Raw genomic sequence first — 21910 nt, forward strand, 5'->3', positions numbered from 1 at the left:
TTTGAAAGTATTCATTTATTATTTGCAATTTCAGTAGTCTGATTCATTGCCCAACTGAAGATGGGGGCTCTTTTTAAAAAGGGCTCAGATATTTTGATTTTTAAAAAACTGAACTGTTCCCTATAAATTAGAATAACAAAACGATACCTCTGTTCTGAAGAGAGAGAGAAAAATTTAAAATTCTACTTTCTACTGTCAGCAACCATATAATTTCATATGATTACATGTGCTGGAAACTGTAAAACTAGAAGGCAGGGTCTGCTTTATTTCAGAGTTTTTCAAGTGACAGCTATTGAAATCCTAGTTAGAGACCATTGCAGTACTTATACATTTCCCCCCAAAATAGAGTGCTCTGTTCAATATGGGGATATGTTGTTGTTGTTTAGCTAAGGGGACCTGCACATCCTGTACTCCTCCAAATTAGAAAATTCTCTTGAAGATTCACCATCTTTAATCTGGCAATAAGAAAATATGTGTTTGCCAACCTGGTGTCCTCCAGATGTTTTATACTATAATTTCCACCAGCCCTAGCTGCTAGCTGATGGAATTAGTAGTCCAAAATGTCTGGAAAGCATTAGGTCAGCAAAGGCTGGGGCAAGTGTTAAATTAATTTTATTTTGTTTTATACTTAAAAGCCTTATTTGTGATTCTCAGCTAAGGAAATATTTCAGAAAATTAGTAATTCCAAATTCATACTGGTGAGCAAACTGGATATCACACAACATTTTTACTACATGCTTGCACAAAGAAAGGTTGAAGACCAGTAAAAGGATGCATAGTCATAGTTGTAGCACTTGTAACTGTATTAGTTATTGCAAGCATAGGACCTCAGGTGACAGATACAGTATTCAGGGCTAAATAATCAGTAACAGATGTGAAAATCATGCTATGGGATCATTCATAGGTGAGAAAACCAGCTATATGCATACCATGAAGTGAAATATCTTTAGAAAAATGTGAAGACAGTACATTTGATTCATTTTACTCATGTGCTGCCTTATGGATTTTGCACTAAATTTGTTAGACTGTTAACAGCCATTTTTGCTGCCCAGGGGTTTTGTGCTGGGGATTATATGGCATGATATGCTAATATGATGTATAAAACACAAGGTAATACTTGGACTCAGCAATATTTTCTAGAGTATTAGTGAGAGTCTAATTAGAAACAAAACTGGAAAAGCACCAGGAAGTTTTCAAGAGATTATGATTGCAATTCCATGCATATTTACTTAGAAGTAAATCCCATTGTGCAGCCCTGTAGCCAGAGTGGGGCAAATTGATGCAGCGCTGCCCCAAACGTTGCTTTGCCCCACCCCCACTAAGTTTTTTTAATTATCTTTTGAATTTGTGACATGGCAGACGACAGGCTCCATTTAAAGAATCACACCTTGCTTTAATCACAGGAGCAATTTAAGAATAGGATCCCCTGAAAGATTCGGTGAATAAGGCAGGGTGAGTGCACAAAAAAAATCTGGAAGAGCCCCCTAAGTCTGCTCACTCATAACGTTTCCTGACTGAGAGTGGATTTTTCATGATCACTATCACCCTATAATTACTTAAGCGATCTTGAAAAAACAGCCTGTATAGTAACATGATACTTGAGGAGTTAAATATTAGATCATGGGCTAGAGCTAGACTCCACTTTTTGGACTTTCCTTTGCTCTGCTTTTCTGTTTCAGTTTCAGTTGTGTATTTTACCCAGCCAGCAATAAAGGAGCATGTTTGTTTGCCTGCAGTAAGAAGTAAGAGTTTGTTTATTCTGCAGTTATTGTGATGAGTAGAGCAGAATTGGGTGTTTATTGCTAAAAGGTGCAATAAAGATAATTTAAAGTGATATGAAAAAAATTCTACCCTAAGTTACCCTTTATTCTTTTAAAGCACTCACTATACTCACAATCATAGCGGCAATTTTTCTTTTTCTTGAGTACATGATGACAAAAGATGAAAACAGCCCTAGAGGAATACAAACACTGCTGTCAATACTGTCCACACTACAGTTAGCTGCCTGGCTGGCTGGCTACCTAGACTGTAACATGCCTAATTTCTGATTTTCACAGTGGGTGCAACTCAGCATGAGACCTTTTCAGGGTTTCTGTACGGAAAATTCAGCCTAGCAAACAGTAAAAAAAAAAATTCCAATAGCTTTCCACAATCACTTAATTAGCTCTTTATATAGTAACCAGTAAAAAAGTTTTCAGAAAGGAAAATCTAAAGACATAAGAACATAAGAACATAAGAAGAGCCTGCTGGATCAGGCCAGTGGCCCATCTAGTCCAGCATCCTGTTCTCACAGTGGCCAACCAGGTGCCTGGGGGAAGCCCGCAAGCAGGACCCGAGTGCAAGAACACTCTCCCCTCCTGAGGCTTCCAGCAACTGGTTTTCAGAAGCATGCTGCCTCTGACTAGGATGGCAGAGCACAGCCATCACGGCTAGTAGCCATTGATAGCCCTGTCCTCCATGAATTTGTCTAATCTTCTTTTAAAGCCATCCAAGCTGGTGGCTATTACTGCATCTTGTGGGAGCAAATTCCATAGTTTAACTATGCGCTGAGTAAAGAAGTACTTCCTTTTGTCTGTCCTGAATCTTCCAACATTCAGCTTCTTTGAATGTCCACGAGTTCTAGTATTATGAGAGAGGGAGAAGAACTTTTCTCTATCCACTTTCTCAATGCCATGCATAATTTTATACACTTCTATCATGTCTCCTCTGACCCGCCTTTTCTCTAAACTAAAAAGCCCCAAATGCTGCAACCTTTCCTCATAAGGAAGTCGCTCCATCCCCTTGATCATTCTGGTTGCCCTCTTCTGAACCTTTTCCAACTCTATAATATCCTTTTTGAGATGAGGCGACCAGAACTGTACACAGTATTCCAAATGCGGCCGCACCATAGATTTCTACAACGGCATTATGATATCGGCTGTTTTATTTTCAATACCTTTCCTAATTATCGCTAGCATGGAATTTGCCTTTTTCACAGCTGCCGCACACTGGGTCGACGTTTTCATCGTGCTGTCCACTACAACCCCGAGGTCTCTCTCCTGGTCGGTCACCGCCAGTTCAGACCCCATGAGCGTATATGTGAAATTCAGATTTTTTGCTCCAATATGCATAATTTTACACTTGTTTATATTGAATTGCATTTGCCATTTTTCTGCCCATTCACTCAGTTTGGAGAGGTCTTTTTGGAGCTCTTCACAATCCCTTTTTGTTTTAACAACCCTGAACAATTTAGTGTCATCAGCAAACTTGGCCACTTCACTGCTCACTCCTAATTCTAGGTCATTAATGAACAAGTTGAAAAGTACAGGTCCCAATACCGATCCTTGAGGGACTCCACTTTCTACAGCCCTCCATTGGGAGAACTGTCCGTTTATTCCTACTCTCTGCTTTCTGCTTCTTAACCAATTCCTTATCCACAAGAGGACCTCTCCTCTTATTCCATGACTGCTAAGCTTCCTCAGAAGCCTTTGGTGAGGTACCTTGTCAAACGCTTTTTGAAAGTCTAAGTACACTATGTCCACTGGATCACCTCTATCTATATGCTTGTTGACACTCTCAAAGAATTCTAATAGGTTACTGAGACAGGACTTTCCCTTGCAGAAGCCATGCTGGCTCTGCTTCAGCAAGGCTTGTTCTTCTATGTGCTTAGTTAATCTAGCTTTAATCATACTTTCTACCAGTTTTCCAGGGACAGAAGTTAAGCTAACTGGCCTGTAATTTCCGGGATCCCCTCTGGATCCCTTTTTGAAGATTGGTGTTACATTTGCCACTTTCCAGTCCTCAGGCACGGAGGAGGACCCAAGGGACAAGTTACATATTTTAGTTATCAGATCAGCAATTTCACATTTGAGTTCTTTGAGAACTCTCGGGTGGATGCCATCCGGGCCCGGTGATTTGTCAGTTTTTATATTGTCCATTAAGCTTAGAACTTCCTCTCTCGTTACCACTCTTTGTCTCAGTTCCTCAGAATCCCTTCCTGCAAATGTTAGTTCCGGTTCAGGGATCTGCCCTATATCTTCCACTGTGAAGACAGATGCAAAGAATTCATTTAGCTTCTCTGCAATCTCCTTATCGTTCTTTAGTACACCTTTGACTCCCTTATCATCCAAGGGTCCAATTGTCCAATTGCTTCTTTGTCATGACTGGAACACATATGCAGCCAGTCTATGTCCGGGTAGTTGAAGTCACCCATTACTACCACATTTCCTAGTTTGGATGCTTCCTCAATTTCATATCTCATCTCAAGGTCTCCCTGAGCATTTTGATCAGGGGGACGATAGATCGTTCTCAGTATTAAGTCCCTCCTGGGGCACGGTATCACCACCCACAACGATTCTGTGGAGGAGTCTGCCTCTTTTGGGGTTTCAAGCTTGCTGGATTCAATGCCTTCTTTCATGTATAGAGCGACTCCGCCACCAATACGTCCTTCCCTGTCCTTCCGATATAGTTTATATCCAGGGATAACCGTATCCCACTGGTTTTCTCCATTCCACCAGGTCTCCGTTATGCTCACTATATCAGTGCTCTCCTCTAAGACCAAGCACTCCAGTTCTCCCATCTTGGTTCGGAGGCTCCTAGCATTAGCGTACAGGCACTTGTAAGCAGTGTCTCTCTTCAAGTGTCTTTGGCACTTGTGGTTAGGCCTGTGGTAATTTTGCTCTTCTGAATTTATATCCTGTGCCCCTGCTCTCACAATGCCTACTTCTAGGCCTACCCCTTTTAAAATTTCATCATTTCTTTGGTTTTTATCCCAGGGGGGAGGTTTATTCCGAACCGGACCTTTCTCAGCTCCTGTCGGGTTTTCCCCCTCAGTCAGTTTAAAAGCTGCTCTGCCACCTTTTTAATTTTAAGTGCCAGCAGTCTGGTTCCATTCTGGTTCAAGTGGAGCCCGTCCCTTTTGTACAGGCCCGGCTTGTCCCAAAATGTTCCCCAGTGCCTAACAAATCCAAACCCTTCCACCAGACACCATCGTCTCATCCACGCATTGAGACTGCGAAGCTGGGCCTGTCTGGCTGGTCCTGCGCGTGGAACCGGTAGCATTTCAGAGAAAGCCACCTTGGAGGTCCTGGCTTTCAGCATCCTACCTAGCAACCTAAATTTTGCTTCCAGGACCTCACGGCTGCATTTCCCCATGTCGTTGGTGCCAACGTGCACCACGACCACTGACTCCTTCCCAGCACTGTCTACCAAACTATCTAAACGACGGGCGATATCCGCAACCTTCGCACCAGGCAGGCAAAACACCTTGCGGTCTACACGCCCATCACACACCCCACTGTCTATGTTCCTAATGATCGAATCACTCACTACAAGGATCCCTCCACCCCCTGGAGATATATCCTCGGCACGAGAGGATAGCTGCTCATCCCCCAAGGAATGGGTCCCTTCTAAGGGATCGTTTCCCTCTTCCTCAGCTGGATGCTCTCCTTCCCCGAGACCATCGTTCTCCATGATAGCAGGAGAGCTATCATCGTTGGAGTGGGACACAGCTATAACGTCCCTGAAGGCCTCCTCTACACACCTCTCTGCCTCTCTCAGCTTTTCCAGGTCCGCCACCAAGAACAAAACAAGAAGGAAGGACCCTCAAGAAGGAGTTAAACACATCCTAAAGTATTTATTTTCTCTCTGCCATTCCCTAAACTTGTTGCATGGGCAAGTTTGTTTTTCAAGTGAAAACTAAAGCTGTGAATACACTAGTTGCCTACAGCAAAGTGTTTCCATTAGCCACACCTAGAGGAGGAATTGGGTTGATCTGCTGATCAGTTGTGAAATCTCTTTGAAGCTGAATTTTTAAAAATGCACTCAAGTGGATCCCACCAGGTTTTATGGTAAAAAGGGGTGGGGTTTGACTTGCGTTGTGTGCCCCCATTTTTAGAAGAGAGAGGTGGAGACACACTGGAACCAGTAGAACTGTGGGTCTGTTTTTTACCCTAAGATACCTAATCCAACATGAAAGCCAAGCGCAGGATCTCATTGTCATTACCAAAGTAGTTCAGTTCATGAAGAATCAGACCACAGGGGCAGACCGCAGGTGAAAGAGAACTGTAGCTAAAGGGAAAGTCAAGGTTTTGGTATCCTTGGGGATCTCTCAAAAAAGGGTGAGACAACTCAACAGATTAAACTTCATTAATGTAGGTTAACACACTCTCTGCATGGAGGAGGAGTGAGTGGGAAGGTCACTGCATTTCCCTTCCCCTGTCTTGGCCCTCACATCCTTTCTACTGGGGGGCGGCAGAGGGAATTGGCTGATGTTATACATTTCCCCACCCACCCATTCACCCACAAAAAGTCCCACCTAGAAATATGACTGCTCAACCTAACAAGGAAGGCTGGCTACAGGGCTGCCCCTGTAGCTTACACCAGGCTTACTCTCAGGTAGGTATGCATAGGATTGCAACCTAAGGCGTTTTGACCAGCTACATCTTGTTTGGAAAATAATAATCATCAAAGTATATTTTAGATGTCTTTATATGACCTCACACTCACCTATGACTAGCTAACAAAGACTTTCTAAAATCCAAAAAATCTAGCAAATGTCAGCTTTGCAACAAGGAAAATTAACCTTCTCTTAATAGGCTGTTTTCCTAAGCACACTTATCAAAGAGTGAGCTCAGTGGGGCACTTCTGAGTAAACATGCTTAGGATTCCACTTTTAAGAACATACTTAACCATGTAATCCTATGTATATTAACTCAGAGGTAAGGATGGCATGGCTAAGCATATTCTTAACAGTGCAGTCCTAAGTAGGTGCCTCCCTGTGTCCATTGGCTCTTACTCCCAGGTAAGTGTACCCAGAATTGTAGTTAAACTCTCCCTGTCAATAACAGGACTTAAATGAGCCTAGCTATAGCTGATAATGCTGCAAGCAAATATACTAACAAGGAAGTTAGTGTAACAATTACTCTAGCTGTTGGGGGGAGAAAACTTGGCCTGCCCAAGATGCATGTTTGCAGCCTGCTATGTTTAAACCACTACATTTAAGGAAAGGTGGGCACAGTCAGTTAAAACATAGAGCACACCTAGAAATTTGCTAGAATATATTTCACCTCCCATTGTTTTATCTTGTGCAAACCAAGACACTCCTAATGTCCACTGGATACTATTTTGCAGAATAATCAGTGCCATTATTCCACAATTGTTTTTGGAGTTTTTTTAATGTATATTTTGCAAAGTGTTGCTGTGCTTCACATATTCACAGAAACAGAAGCAAAAGAAAATGATTTGCTATAGGAAAATTCACTAAAATTGCAAAGTAAATGAAACATTTAAATTGTCTATCTGAACTATATAAACTGTATCTTAATATTGTTGCTTCCTCCCTGCTGAAACAAGATCAGCAAAGCACATGTCTTGTTTCTGTTATTTGGGCTGATTGCAGGTGTTGCCACCACTCACCATATGCTCAGAGGCACATGTTACCAAATTCTTCCAAGCTACACAGGAAGTGGATTGGACTGTGAAAGACCAACCCAAATTGTGTTTGCATTTTGACAAATTTGTAGGGCAGTACAATATCTCAGAGAGGAGGTCAGGTCTCCTGCTTCCCTGGTGCATTCATAAGAACATAAGAACATAAGAAGAGCCTGCTGGATCAGGCCAGTGGCCCATCTAGTCCAGCATCCTGTTCTCACAGTGGCCAACCAGATGCCTGGGGGAAGCCCGCAAGCAGGACCCGAGTGCAAGAACACACTCCCCTCCTGAGGCTTCTGGCAACTGGTTTTCAGAAGCATGCTGCCTCTGACTAGGGTGGCAGAGCATAGCCATCACGGCTAGTAGCCATTGATAGCCCTGTCCTCCATTCACTATAGCTGCTCAGTTTCCCTGCTTTTTAAAGTTTGATAGAAATATCTGTTGGCTATAGGTACATTTTTGCCTATTAGTGAATTTATCTGCTTTTTAATCTGGGAGGTAAAAAATGGGATCCTGTGCAAGTTTGCTGAGAATGGATTGATCGTTGCATGCTTACTGAGTTCAGTGGGATTTACTCCCCTGCAATTATGCTTAGGATAGGTGAAACTGAACACAGGGGATGGGGAGGGGAGGAGGAGGGAGTGGAGAAAGGGCAGAGGAGAGGAGGGGGAGGGGAGCAGGCAGGAGGGCGAGCAGAAGAGAAGGGCAGGTTTGATCATTTGCATGTTTATTGAGTTCAGTGAGATTTACTCCTGTGCAATCATGCTTAGGATAGGCAAAACTGACCGGGGGGAGGGGGGCTGGAGTGGGCAGGGGAGGAGGAAGAAGGAACAAGGGAGGGGAGGAGGAAGGGAAAGGAGAGGGGAAGGAGGGAAAAGCCAGGTCTGATCATTTGCATGCTTATTGAGTTCAAAGGAGTTTACTCCCATGCAATCATGCTTAAGATAGGTAAAACTGACCATGGGGGGAGGGGGAGGGGGACGGGGAAGGAGATTGGAAGGGCATGGGGAGGTAGGGGCAAAGGAATGTGGAGGGAAAGGGCAAGAGGGAGGGAGGAGAAGGGAGGGTGGGTTTGATCATTTGCATACTTTTTTAGTTTGGTGGGGTTTATTTCTGTGCAATCATGTTTAGGATAGGTGAAATTGATCTGGGGGAGGGGAAGGGAGGGGAGGGGAGGAGGAGGAAGAGGGAGCAGATTGGGTGAGTGGGCACTGGGCAGAGGGGAAGCCCCTTTCCTTTCCAAAAGGAAAACATTGTGAATGGTATCATTCTTTTTCAGGGTTTCCCCCACCTTTTTATTTTACAGCAGGCACATGTAGCTTCCCACCCAAATTTAAACCAAAGCTGTCCCTGGCTACATCCACACCAGGACTATTTCACTTTAGACAATCATGCATCCTCCAAAGAATCCTGGGAAGTATAGTTAGTGAAGGGTGCTGATAGTTGCTAGGAGAGGCCCTGTTGCCGTCACTGTCCTACTCAGGGTGAGAGCCACGAGTTGGAGATGAAGGTGAATGCAATTCTTGTTTTAGTAGAATAATGGACACATCAAAGGCAGTACGCTTCATAGAAGTCCCTATGCTAACTCACTACAATTCCCTAGCTAAACTCTACACATGCTCTGCAGCGTATGGAGTAAGTTCACTCAGCACCCAAACCAGAAAGCTGCAGTCTTAAGTAGGAAAAGTCTTCGATCGTAATCTGTGACTCCTTTGCAAGACCTCCCTCTGCCCCGTCCATTTCTTGCGACATTGAGAGCTAGGTGAAGGGGGGCATGCTTCCAATGGCTCATCTGAAAGAACCGGCTCCTTAGCAACAGGCTTGAGGTCAGGAGTGGAGACGTGTTTGAAGCATCCCGAGAGCCGCTTGGTAAAGGGGAAGTCAACGCACGCTCTGAAACATCGTCCAACTGCTCTTCTGGCATGTCTGGGGGCTGTGCGCTGTCCTCTTCGGAACTGTCCGTGGGAACTGGCAAGATGTCAAACTCACTCCCTTCCCCAAGGTCTTGAGGAGACTCAACAACTACTGGATTCTCCATGCCTTCTGACTGCTGGGGAACCTGAAACTGATGCCTTCTCCCTCTCTGGGCCTCGTGAGAGAGCTGGGGCTCAACAGTCACAGAGTTTCAGTCAGAGCGGCTGACCGTTAAACCACTCTGGCCACTGGAGCTCTGTCAGGGGAATAGGAGTCTCCTCTCAGCACCTTTCACAAACTACACTTTGGGGGAAGCCATGACTGTCTAAAGTAAAATAAAGGTCTGGGGTGGGTGTGGCCCCCTGATTAGGCAAGCCCAGCAGCTGTGAGTCTGGCTTTTAGAACACTGACAGTTGGTTCTTACTGAGCATACCCGGCCTTATAATTCAGTTCCATGTTAAAGTTCTTAAATTAATTAAAAATCAGCCAGGCATTTTTTTTAACTTTTAAATTGCAGAAGATGAAGGTCAGGGTATGGGGCAAGGTCAGTAATACAGGTACTCTGTGAACATGGCTGATTTTAATTAATTTCAACAAATTATGAAAACTTTGACAGAAGAAAGTTCCAAAGGGGTCTGGGTTTCTTTTCTCTCTTTTTACACTTTGAATTATCTATTCTCTCTGACTGTTTTGTGTATCACCATGAAAATTTAGAGGGTTGTTAAGCCAGTGTTTCTGAGTTCAGGAATACAGATTTTGTATGGTTTTGTTTTGAAATGACCTTATGGGAAGCATCAGAATGGCATGGGGAGTATTTTCAATTTAACATTGCGAAATGCAAAAAATCCATGTTGACTATAATATACAGCCATGCTCGTGGCTGTATAATACTGAGGAAAACAAGTTCTCTTGTTCTCTAGAAATGTCCTGTACTCAAATGAATCCAAGAAAAATAAATCCTGGGGTACTAACAGGCAACCATGTAACATGATAAAATGGGAGAGGGCATATATATGCATGACCCTTTCAACTAATGGCCCCAGGTTTTCCTTTTAATACATTTTATACTGTTACCATCTTTTAAAATATGGTGCCAGCTTCCACCAGTTTGGAGGAGATATGAGCTAAGATAGACAGATAAATCAATAAATAATAATACACGGATCTCAGAAAGGTAAAAGTCCAGTCTTTTACCAAAAGCATTGACTCGTGCATTCAAACCAACGTATGACATTCTACCACATTCTTTTTGGACTAGGTGCCTCACTGCCCCCTTAGGTTTGTCAGGTCACCATGCTGTATTGATCACTACCATTAGCCCGCTTTTGTACATCTTGGGTAGAAGAGCCTATTCAGGGCCTAGACCTGGCAGTCCTGAGCATTTGTGGCTCCCTAAGCCTCCAAAACTCCCTTTCCAGCACTTCCTTCGCTGAAGGCTCTATGTGAGGTTTTACTCCAACTCCTCTGCTTCCTTGGCTCTTCTTTATTCAGCCCTGTGCCTCCAACAAAACATTATTTCCTCTTTTCAGTCCACTGCCTCTCTAATCGCCCAGGCTCTCAGCCAGCCTTCTAGGTATACCTACTTAGGGATGGATAAATCATGCTGTATTTGTTCTGCGTTAGCATTGCATGTGTTAGCACTGAATAAATCCATGCCATTATGGCATTAATCTGTGGATTTTTAAAAATATGAACATTTTAATTTAAATTTAAATATATATTCATATTTAAACTGTATTTTACAACAGAATACTATTTAAATACAAATTTTATCTCAATGCACACATTTCAAAACATTTTTTGTCCTAAAATATGTACTTATGTGAAAATATGTGAAATCCAAAGGATATTACGTTCCGATCCATTTATTAGTCCAAGAAGTGTGAATTAGGTCAGTTCTCTTAAAAATGCGGACCAGACAAAATCCTCCTCCATTCCTATCTCTGCCTCCTTACCTCTTTTTCCATCATCAGCTACGGATGCTTGAAGAATCTGGTTTTTGTGAATTCTGATATAAACTGACCTGATTCACACTTCACAAGCAAATTTATTTATTTATTCACTACACTTATATATTAATCTGCAGATCCGACCATAGTTTATCTTTCAGATTTTTTCACTTCTCCAAATTTTGCAATGCAGCTATCAGCTCAAAAAATGTTATCAACCTATTTTAGAAATGCTTATCTTTTAGAGAAAACACATTTGGAAATGTGATTTTTGTGGGGAAATAATTTCAAAAATTTTCATGCAGACTTTTTTTTTAAGTTGCAGATTAATGCAGAAATGGGATGAAACAAATTTAGGGGTAGCTGGTTGCAGAAATGACATAGACTGAAAAAAGACTGACCTGTCTGCTCCTTACTGCAACATAACCATATCTCATGTGTTTGGGCCGTGTATGAGATTTTCCCAAACCCTTGTTTCTCTGCCTCTTTATTTATACCATGAGAATTTCCAAGCGTCATTCTGCATTCCAACATTGTACAAATGCCCATTGTCATTAATAAGAGGTTCACCTACATTATTAGTTGGGGAAAAGACATAAAAAGTGACTATAAGAAAAATTCCAGATGACCCGCAAATATTTCAGGAGGCTTGGCAATTTTCCAGTGAACCAGTGAGAGAGAGGGAGGGCGAATATGCTGCAGACCTAAAAAGCTGACACTTCACAGTGGCTTCACGTTGTTTATGTTTCAGAAATATCTTTCATCGCTTTAATAACTCTCAGACATTCCTTTTACAGGTCAAAAGAGCAATGTTGCACAGGAAAAGCATCCAACAAAACAGAGAAAAATACTAAACTAATCTTTGGGAAATCTTCTTTCCAGCATATACCTAGTGATAAGTATCAGGTTTCTGCTAATGTTGGCTCTGCTATCCACCACAAGAAATTCCAGAGTTTCCCTTTGCCATGGATTTATCCAAGGGTTATAGAAAGACAGCAAAGCTTTTCAGATTAAGAGAAGGTTCGTGATGCATCTTTTGTGGCTGAAAAGCAGTGGTAGCAGCAGCATATATTATAGGACTTGAGCTGTAAAATGTACAGGTTACATAGAGGACTGAATAAAGAACATGAGGTATACTGGATATTTTACATTTTAAAACTTTTTTTTGTAACCAGAAAGTGCTAGGTTTTAGTTGAATATGAATGTTACCAAAGCAATGAAGGTTCATAGTTTATTTATGATAATCTACAACTGATCCAGGCCCAAGACTTCTTCCATTTTGGATAGGAAAAACAGGTTATTAAGGCTGATTCCATCTTGCTGCTCCAGTACATAGGATCAGATGTGAGAAAGCTACATGAATGGGTCTGCATGAACCTTGGGCTCACATTCTCCTACTTCACCTCTCCTCCTCCTTCGCATGCCTGAGAAAAATATCAGAAGTTTCTGTTTTCATTTTTAAGCTAACCACAGTTCCCTGTGATGTCCAAACTCAGGGAACTGTGGTTTGTTTCAACTATCATTTGCAAGCATATGAGGAACTGAACCATGGTTTGATCTTGAATTGTTCTGTTCCCACTGCCTTGTCTGAACACTTTGCTTTTCTGCTGTTGCTTGCGTTCTGGTCAGATTCATTGTTGTTTCTGAAAACAGTCAATTATGATAAATTGCCCAAGAGCTGAACTGAGTTTAGATTTTTACATTAAAGGATAGTACAATGAAGTACAGCTCAGTTCTTCTACAAGTTTCACAACATGTTCATTTTCAGATGGCTTTGCTAAATTTCAGTTGCTAGGTAGCTCATATATAAGATCTTGTAACCAAATTTTAAAAGTAACCAAAAACCTTAGATTTGCATTGTTAAGATTAGAAAAGTTTCTTAATTACCTCAAAGGAAATAGCTGTTAAAACATCAGGCACCAATTGACGGCAGTATTGTGATGTTATGGAAAATTATGAATTTTCCATGGTAACCTCTGAAGAAATGAAACAGAATGTTCTCATACTGTCCTGGAAGAAGATGAATGGTCAGTTTAAATTAAAACTGCACAGGCCCTATGAAAAGGAGGAGATGGATGGACAATAGGAAGACTGAAGCAATTAGGAGTTTGTCTCCAATGCATATAGCAGCCACATAGCCCCCAATTCAAAATGGGACCTCAGTGGAGGATAAAGGGTTAATGGCTCCTACTCCCCAAGCTGATGTAGATTGGGGGCCTTTGCTGACAACTTGTGTTTAAAAACTCCCTGCACTTAAAGTCACAGCTGCTGCAGAGCTAGTGTAACATAGTTTAGCTCAAGAATAATAGAATCATAGAGTTGGGCCTATAAGGCCATTGAGTCCAACCCCCTGCTCAACTACCAAAGTTGGAATACATCCCACAACAAAGGGAAACAAAGAGGCAAGGAAGTTGAAAGAAGGGAATATAATATACTGCAAATGGGGGAAAAACTGAGGGAAACATAGCTGAATGATTTTTTTTTCACACACACAATGGCCAAGATTCAGCAGTGAGCACAATATATATGCACATGGAACTTCATTTTATAGAAAATAGAAATCCTATATGAGTGTGAGACTCTGGATCTCAGCAATAACTTCTGTTTACTTTGTCAGTCTCTGGAATCCTGTTAATATTTTTATCACACATTGGTTGTGAGATTTATTTATCATTTCATTTAACTACTACAAAATGGTGTACAAATGTCATAGTACACTCATCACCACCAATATTTTATAGTATAAAAACATTTTAAATTACCATCATGAAATGGATTCTTTGCTCTCCCAAATTGGTTTTGCTAGATTTTTTAATATCATTTTGAATACATACATGGGGAAAAAATAAAGATATCTACAGAATAACCAGCAGTGTAATAGAAACACCAGACTCTTTAATTGAGTTGGCTTCTAGTAAGCAATGCAAAGATATTTAGTCAATGTCATCTTTCTTACTTTTTAATTTTTTTTAAATCACATTTTCAAGGGTAAACAGCTTTAAATCCTGAGAAGTGCACATCTGGTTTGAATAGTCAGTATATGTGAGCAAAAGTTTAAAAATAAAAAATAGATGCAGAGAAAAGTGTAAACAAACTGGTGGTTACTATTTGTCGTGATTTTATAGTAAATGTAGCCATCTTGTGGAAGAAAACAGAATAGCAAAGTAAGTGAGGTGTGTCATACACAAAATACTAAACCTAAATGCTTCCTATTAATACTTGATACTAATGTGATCTATTTTTGAAGAGGATTTTCTCTCGAACAATATTCATTCAATGTTCGGCAGTAAAAATACGGAGTAACCACATGAAAATGAATGTTAGAGCACCAACTGAGTTTTGTACAGGACAAGGAGATCATATATTTATTATTTATTCATTCAATGTATATCACACCCTTCCTCCAGAAGAAGTCCAGGGTGGCAATTCTTCAAGCCAAACACATATATCTAAAATGTTGTACTTCAGTCCTTGGGAAGCAACAAAATAAGCAGTGGAGCCTACTAATGGCACTTACAGATGGGCTGTTTATTTGCACAAAATTTTGTTATACCACACTTTATAGTGAAATTATCCCATCACTTTTCTAACTGCAAAAAGTCCAGTAAGAAAAGTGATTAAAGATTTCACTGGAAAGTGTAGGATAACACCCAGTAGCTGGCAATGCCACATAATCTTTGCATAAACATATCAGGATGAATGCTTGATAAGTAGATAATAATGTATAACAAGTTTTGTCCAAACACACAGCATGAATGATCAATGAATAAATAGCCAGTCTGGGAGCTTCCACAAGTCCAACAGAGAATCAGTTCCAAATTGCATTACTCTTCACATTTGCAAAAATATGGGGGGGCTCACATTTTGTTTAGCCATGTACCTTAAGTAACCTAAAAATGTTGGGATCCTTTCACATTCCTTATGCCAACCACAGATTCACTTCGCTAAGGGCCATTCCAAGGTGCTGTGCTACAAAGCAAACATGTCACAATGAAGAAGGTGGATGGACCTTGAAAATGTGTTCCAGGTATTTGCGGAAAAATTGCTCACACTGGTTCACCAGGGTTTGCTCTTTTGGCATGTTTGCAAATACTCTATTGTAAGGCATGTGGGTTTGTTGGACGTGTTCCAAGATTCAAAGAGTGGGAGGAGTAGTCCACGCTAACACCTCTCCACATTTTGAAGTTATTTATTAATAAATCAAACTTAGGAACAATGCTATCAGACTTCCTTGTTCTAACTTATACCAGACCAATACATATAAGTAACTGTCTGGACTGCATCCCCCACTACACCTGAGGGCAACAGACTAGTTTAGGGTGTGCAAGGCAGGCCACATTACACACACAGCTCTAACATTTCTTCATCACTTGCTCACTACCCCACCCTGGTGCCAGCTCACTGTTCATTCAAACAATCGTTGCAATGCAGCAGTGGTGATATCAGCATGCATTACATGAGCAGAGGAATACATGCCCACATGTGATGCCTTCTGGAGTATGTGCCTGGGCTGGCTACCTCTCTGCCTGCTTACACAGTCAGAGGACTTCTACAAGGGCACTGTCTGTGAAGCACTGGGAGAAGGTGATTAGGCGGCACAACTAGCTACCCCAAGCCAGCTGCAACCAAGCATCACCACAGCTGGGTCAGCAGCTCAGGAGGATGAGAACTGCTGGGAGGAGGGAGGCTAAGGGGCAATGGCCAGGGGGAGAAGCTGCCTCCACTACCTACCACCTTTACCTAATGCTAGGGCCAGCGCTGAGCCATGTACTATTTTGTTCCTTTTTAAGGGACTGTGTGTACTGTGTCAGCCTGCAGTTTCTTAGAAAAACCAAACCTCTAAAAGGTTAGCTTGGATTGCACTTGCAGTTTTTACCTAGAATACTGAAAGGGGGGAGTGTTGTTATGAAAGAGGATAGCCTTGTTGAACTTTTCCCTTCTGTTATGAGCAGTAATGGGATTAAAGTCTGGCACGAGCATTTCCTGTTTCCTTGGTATGTGAGTAGCTCTGTCTCTAAAATGCCTTTAAGGAATGCATTTTCAAAAGTTTTTAAAGGTCACGTAAAATAGCATCTACAGGTAAATTCTCGAGTGTGTCATCAATATGACATCCTATGCACCATCCAATGGGTTGCTGATACTGGTATAACCAACATCTGTACAGAACTGACACAGTCATGATAGCTGTGCACTCAAGGCAACTCCAGGGCTGAGTGAGAGGGCCCTTGGCATGGGGCCTTCTAGTGAGTTTCTCCCCCCCCCCATGTCGGCAGGTGGTGGATAGGCCCACACCAGCTCTTTATTTCTTCCTGGATGTAGGGTGAGTAGGCAGAGGAAAAGAATGGCAGCGTCAACACTCTTTCAGTGAGTGAGCACCAGGCAGCTACTATTGAGATTGACCATAATGCACCACAGCAACATAACATCACTGTGAGCCATTAAGCGGTGACTACTCTGTAGTCACTGGAGCTCTGGAAAAGAGAGTTTGGGATGGGTCGGTAGCGTGAGAAGCAGCTGGCTCATGGCAGTTGCCTAAACATGTTGCCTACTTATACCCGAGTGTGCAGAGACTGAGGGTAGAGACACACTTACTGTTCTGCCAGTTCCAGTGATGTCTCCAACTCTCTTTTCTGAAGATGGGGCCACATCATACTAGTCAAACCCCTTTTACGGTAAAAGCTGGTGGGAACAGCTTGAGTGCATTTTTAAAAATTTGCTTCAAAGAGATTTCACAACTGATTGGCAGATCATCCCATTCCCCTTCCAGGTGCAGCCAATGGAAATGCTTTGCTGTAGGCAAGTAGTGTGCTCACAGCCTGAACTTCCTCAGAGAGGGGCTGTAGCTCAATAGCAGAGTGGATGTTGTGCATGCAGAAGGTTCCTGGTTTGATCCCTAGCATCTCCAGGTGGAGTTGGGGAAGACTCCTGTCTAAAACTCTGGGAAAGTGCTGCCACTCAGTGTGGAGCAGTATTGAGCTATATGGACCAATGGTCTGACTCAGTACAAGGCAGCTTCCTATGTTCCTAAACTTCACTTATTTTAATGACACCTTCTTCCAAATAGCTGTACTGGGTCTCCCTCCTATCTTAATTTAACACTGATTTTTAAAATGTTGTTTTATTTATTTATAAAAGTTGCCTCTTTGATGAAATTGTAATTTGCCCAGGGAATGTATATTGACGGATGAAGGGGAGGCTGCTTTGACAAGCAAAGTAGGGCATAGCCCTCCCAAAATTCTGCAGCCCCAATCACCTCCAAACAAGGCTAGTTTTTCACTGACACTCACAGAAATATTAATACATTTCCACTGGCCGAGAGGCTTCCCAGTAAAAGTAGATGCTTCTACCCTCTGTCTCCTGGGAGGGTTTTTTAAAAAAGCATGATTAGAGACAGCTTCATTAGGCAGAGGGGAAGATAAAATGGGGCCATCCATGTCCTCCCTCTCACAACTTTTTTCTAAGTAGCTAATAGACTCACTATGAGAGCCAGTGTGGCATAGTAGTTTGAGTGTTGGACTACAACCTGGGAGACCAGAGTTCAAATCCCCACATAGCCATGAAGCTCACTGGATGACCTTGGGCCAGTCACTGCCTCTCAGTCTCAGAGGAAGGCAATGGTAAACCACCTCTGAATACCGCTTACCACGAAAACCCTATTCATAGGGTCACCATAAGTCGGGATTGACTTGGAGGCAGTCCATTTCCATTTCAATAGACTCACATATCAAAATATCCAGAAAATAAATAGGGGGGTTGGAGGGCTTGTGTTGTCCTTCCCCAGCCAATAATTCTTCCTGTGGATGTTGGCTGCTGTTTCCGTCTTTACCTTGCCAGTCATTACCTTCCCTCATTTTTAGAACACGTGCAGGCAAGCTAAAAAATTGGGGGCAGCAGCTATTGATTTTATTTATGTTGTGTGCATGAAAAGGAGGAATGGACTGAGGCAAATCAGCTACAGGTTTCCTTGGATGAGGTCAGCCCTTTGTTTTTATTGTATTGGTGGGGGGAGAATGGTGGCTCATACTCCATTTATAGGTGTGTGAGAGAATGGATGCTTGCTTCAGTATTGGCTTTCTCCTTGGCTCTTTCTTGAGGTCTGGGGGGGTGGGGAGAATGGTGACTAGTACTCCATTTAGGGGGTGACAGAGGGGATACTTGCTTAAATAGTGACTTCCTTCTTAACTGTTTCTTGAGGTCTGGGGCTGTAAGGGGAGGGTGGAGGCAGAGTAGATGTGTGTGTGTGGTGTGTATGCATTGCTCTGTTGGGTGGGGAGAAGAGAATTATTAAAATGAAATGGACTGCCTTCAAGTCGATCCCGACTTATGGCTACCCTATGAATAGGGATTTCATAGTAAGTAGTATTCAGAGGGGGTTTACCATTGCCTCCCTCTGAGGCTAGTCCTCCCCCGCTGGCTAGGGCCTGCTCAGCTTGCCACAGCTGCACAAGCCAGCCCCTTCCTTTGATTTGAACTCACAGACTCTGGACTCCCAGCCAGGCTCTCCTGTGTTAAAAGCAACTGCCAAGATAGCTTGAAGAGAGGGGGAGATTTTGTGTGTGTTTATTGCTTGGAATTGCTGGAAGGAGAGTGAATTTTTGCAAGTGGGGGGCAGCTTAGAGAGAGGATTTTTTTAGCATGTGTGTGTGAGAGAGAGGCTAAAATCCCTTTCTGTTAGTCTCTCCAACTTTAGCATATTCAGAAGTAGACTGCGTCTGAACTTGGAGGTTCCATATAGCAATAAATTGACAGATAGTTTTTTTTCTCCAGGTTCAGAGGCAGTCTACCTATGAATATGCTGAAGGAAGCAAACAACAGAAAAGGAATATTGGCATAAAACTTGTGGGCTTCATCTAGTTTCCATTGTGGGAAGTAAGAGATGCTGGACTAGATTGACCTTTGGCTTGATCTAGCACAGCTACTCTTATATTTAAAGGGATTCAAACCCTCTCTGAAAGAAAAGATTGCTTCTTTCTGGTTTGTTGACTCCAGTTTATTTTTACTTCTGCTAACTTGTGAATACAACTCATTACTTCAAGAACCTAAGCAAACCCCACTATCCTGAAGCGTGAAGATGTTAATTTTGCATACTATACAGCTGACAGAAGAAAATAGCATTTTACCCCACTCTTCAGTCTAAAAATGTTTTCAGAATTGTTTACTAAGATCAGTAATACAACTAGGCAGTCATAATCAGTAATAAACCATAAATTTTAAAATCAAGCATCTCTTTTCCACATGCTTCTCACCATTTTCACAAACCTTAACATGCAAAGCCTACCCCTATTCAGATAGGTAGGAACTACAGACTACTTCTTATCCCCAAACTTCCAAGCCTTTGCTGGGAGGGGGGAATATCCAAAACACTTAGGATAATTAAGGCTAAACTATATTAGTTACAGACAGACAGTGTGGTGTAGTGGTTAAGGTGCTGGACTATGACCTGGGAGACCATGATTCGAATCCCCACACAGCCATGAAGTTCACTGGGTGACCTTGGGCCAGTCACTGCCTCTCAGCCCCAGATGAAGTCAATGGTAAACCCCTCTGAATACTGCTTACCATGAAAACCCTATTCACAGGGTCGCCATAACTTGGAACTGACTTGAAGGCAGTCCATTTCCATTTTCATATTAGTTACAAACAATTTTCTCCCTCAAACCAATGCCCTGACTGGACCAGAAATCTCTTGGAGGTAGGGATCCACAATCAAACACAAACACAGAACTGATGCTTGAAGAAAACCATATCTTACAGAATAAAGAGAACCCAAACATGAAAGGGAGGAAGCATTTCTTCCATATGGTTTAGGATTGACTATGGAGAAAACAGGGTTCTTGTGTTTTTTAACAATCAGCATCAGTGTTTTTGGCATATATATATATATTGTAGCAGAGTGCAGAAATAACTAGCCTGTTAAGACTGGTAGCTGAAAGAATAAAGAAACTTAAGGTTTATTACTACAAAGAGGTAAAGTCATACATGCTGGAGCAGCCATGTGGCCTTCACTCAGAGAGCCATTACTAACAAACTTAGAACAGGGAGGAAGGGTAGGAGCAAAACCTGCAAAAACAACAAACCCTTTAGAGGATGAATCAGCAAAGGGAAGAATTGATTACCTTTCTGTCTATCACCTACCACAGGTTCCGATCACTTGCAACATGCATTGGTGCTTTACTCCCAACAATCAGGACCTGGAAGGCATAGCTGACTTCCCATGGTTGTCTGGGGTGTGTATAGAAGCATCAGTGACTTCACCTGTGACTACAGGGACCCCTTTTGAACCAAGGTAAGACACTTTTAAGTGCTAAGTATTTGTAGAACTGTACTGCTTAAGTGCTTACTGTTTCTTTGCAAGGAAGGATGGGGACTTTATAGGCTCTGTGCATGTGACCTTATAGGCACCCCCACCTGGTTTAAGTTCCACCAGCCCTCATTGAATGGATGAGCATGTAAAGTATAACAACAACAACAACAGATAGGTACTCCAAATCAGTAGTTTTCTATGGTCTTAACCACTACACCGCACTGGCTCTCAGTATTACTTCCACAACCAAGAGGGTATTAAAGATAGCAACAGACATGATGGGAGATAATACATTTCCTAATTATCCATTTCATAACTAAACTTTAAAATGGATAGATTTTATAGAATGATCACCATCAAGAACATAGCCTTATCAATTAAAACTCTGTACTTATTCCATCTGTAAACTACAGTAGACACCTGTCCATTGGAAAGTAGAAGGGGGAACTACCATTTATTCCACATAGACCATTATACACATAACAGATGGTTAATCTTCTGTCTCCATTAATCTGGGCTAGAGTTCCACTGGCAATTTACTCTGTCCTAGTAGTAGTCTCTTGAGCTATCTTGTCTCCAACTGGAAAGCTAAAGGTTATCAAATAAGTATGGCGGCTGTTACCATCCCCTTGGATAACTAATTTCTGTCACATTTCAGAGTACAGTTTGATCTTAACAGGAGCTCATATGCATAACTGCCAAGACATTTCATTTTACTGGATCTCTTATCTGAGAAAAAACAAGAAAGGAAGTTATGCTGGAAGAAACGTAAGAAAACCAATTGGCCTAGTAGTGCCTTATGCAGATAATTAATGAAGGGAAATTGGCAGAGGACAAAATAAAAGAGGAATGCAAACAGGCTAGCTTCATATAAAAAAGCAATCCAGAAAAATACAGAGATATGTGAGCAAAACATAGTTTATAATGGGATATGTTTAGGGATTAAAATGTATTTTACATACAATCTGATATCAAAGTAAAAGAATGGCTTCAGTGTTTCACATTCACACAGAAGAGCATTTTATTTCTGGGTGAAAGGAAGTCATCTTCCTTTATGTTTCCTGTACTCAGGGTCATCCTGTCAGAGCACAGACTTCACAATGGAAATTTAGAGCATCTTAGACTGTCCACTACCAATATCTCCTATGTTTCACTAGTGCTGTTTTCACAACAAATGCTACCATGTCACTGTAAAAGTGGCTCTTGAGCAAGCACTCAGGTTATTATAACAGCTGGAACCCCTTGAGTTCTTAAGTACCACAGTTCTTCATACTATGTGGAAAGACTGTAGATAAAGACACAGATACCCCAAATTACCAGCTCATGTATATAA

The sequence above is a fragment of the Rhineura floridana genome, chromosome 2 (genome assembly GCF_030035675.1).
Source record: "Rhineura floridana isolate rRhiFlo1 chromosome 2, rRhiFlo1.hap2, whole genome shotgun sequence".
Taxonomy (NCBI): Eukaryota; Metazoa; Chordata; class Lepidosauria; order Squamata; family Rhineuridae; genus Rhineura; species Rhineura floridana.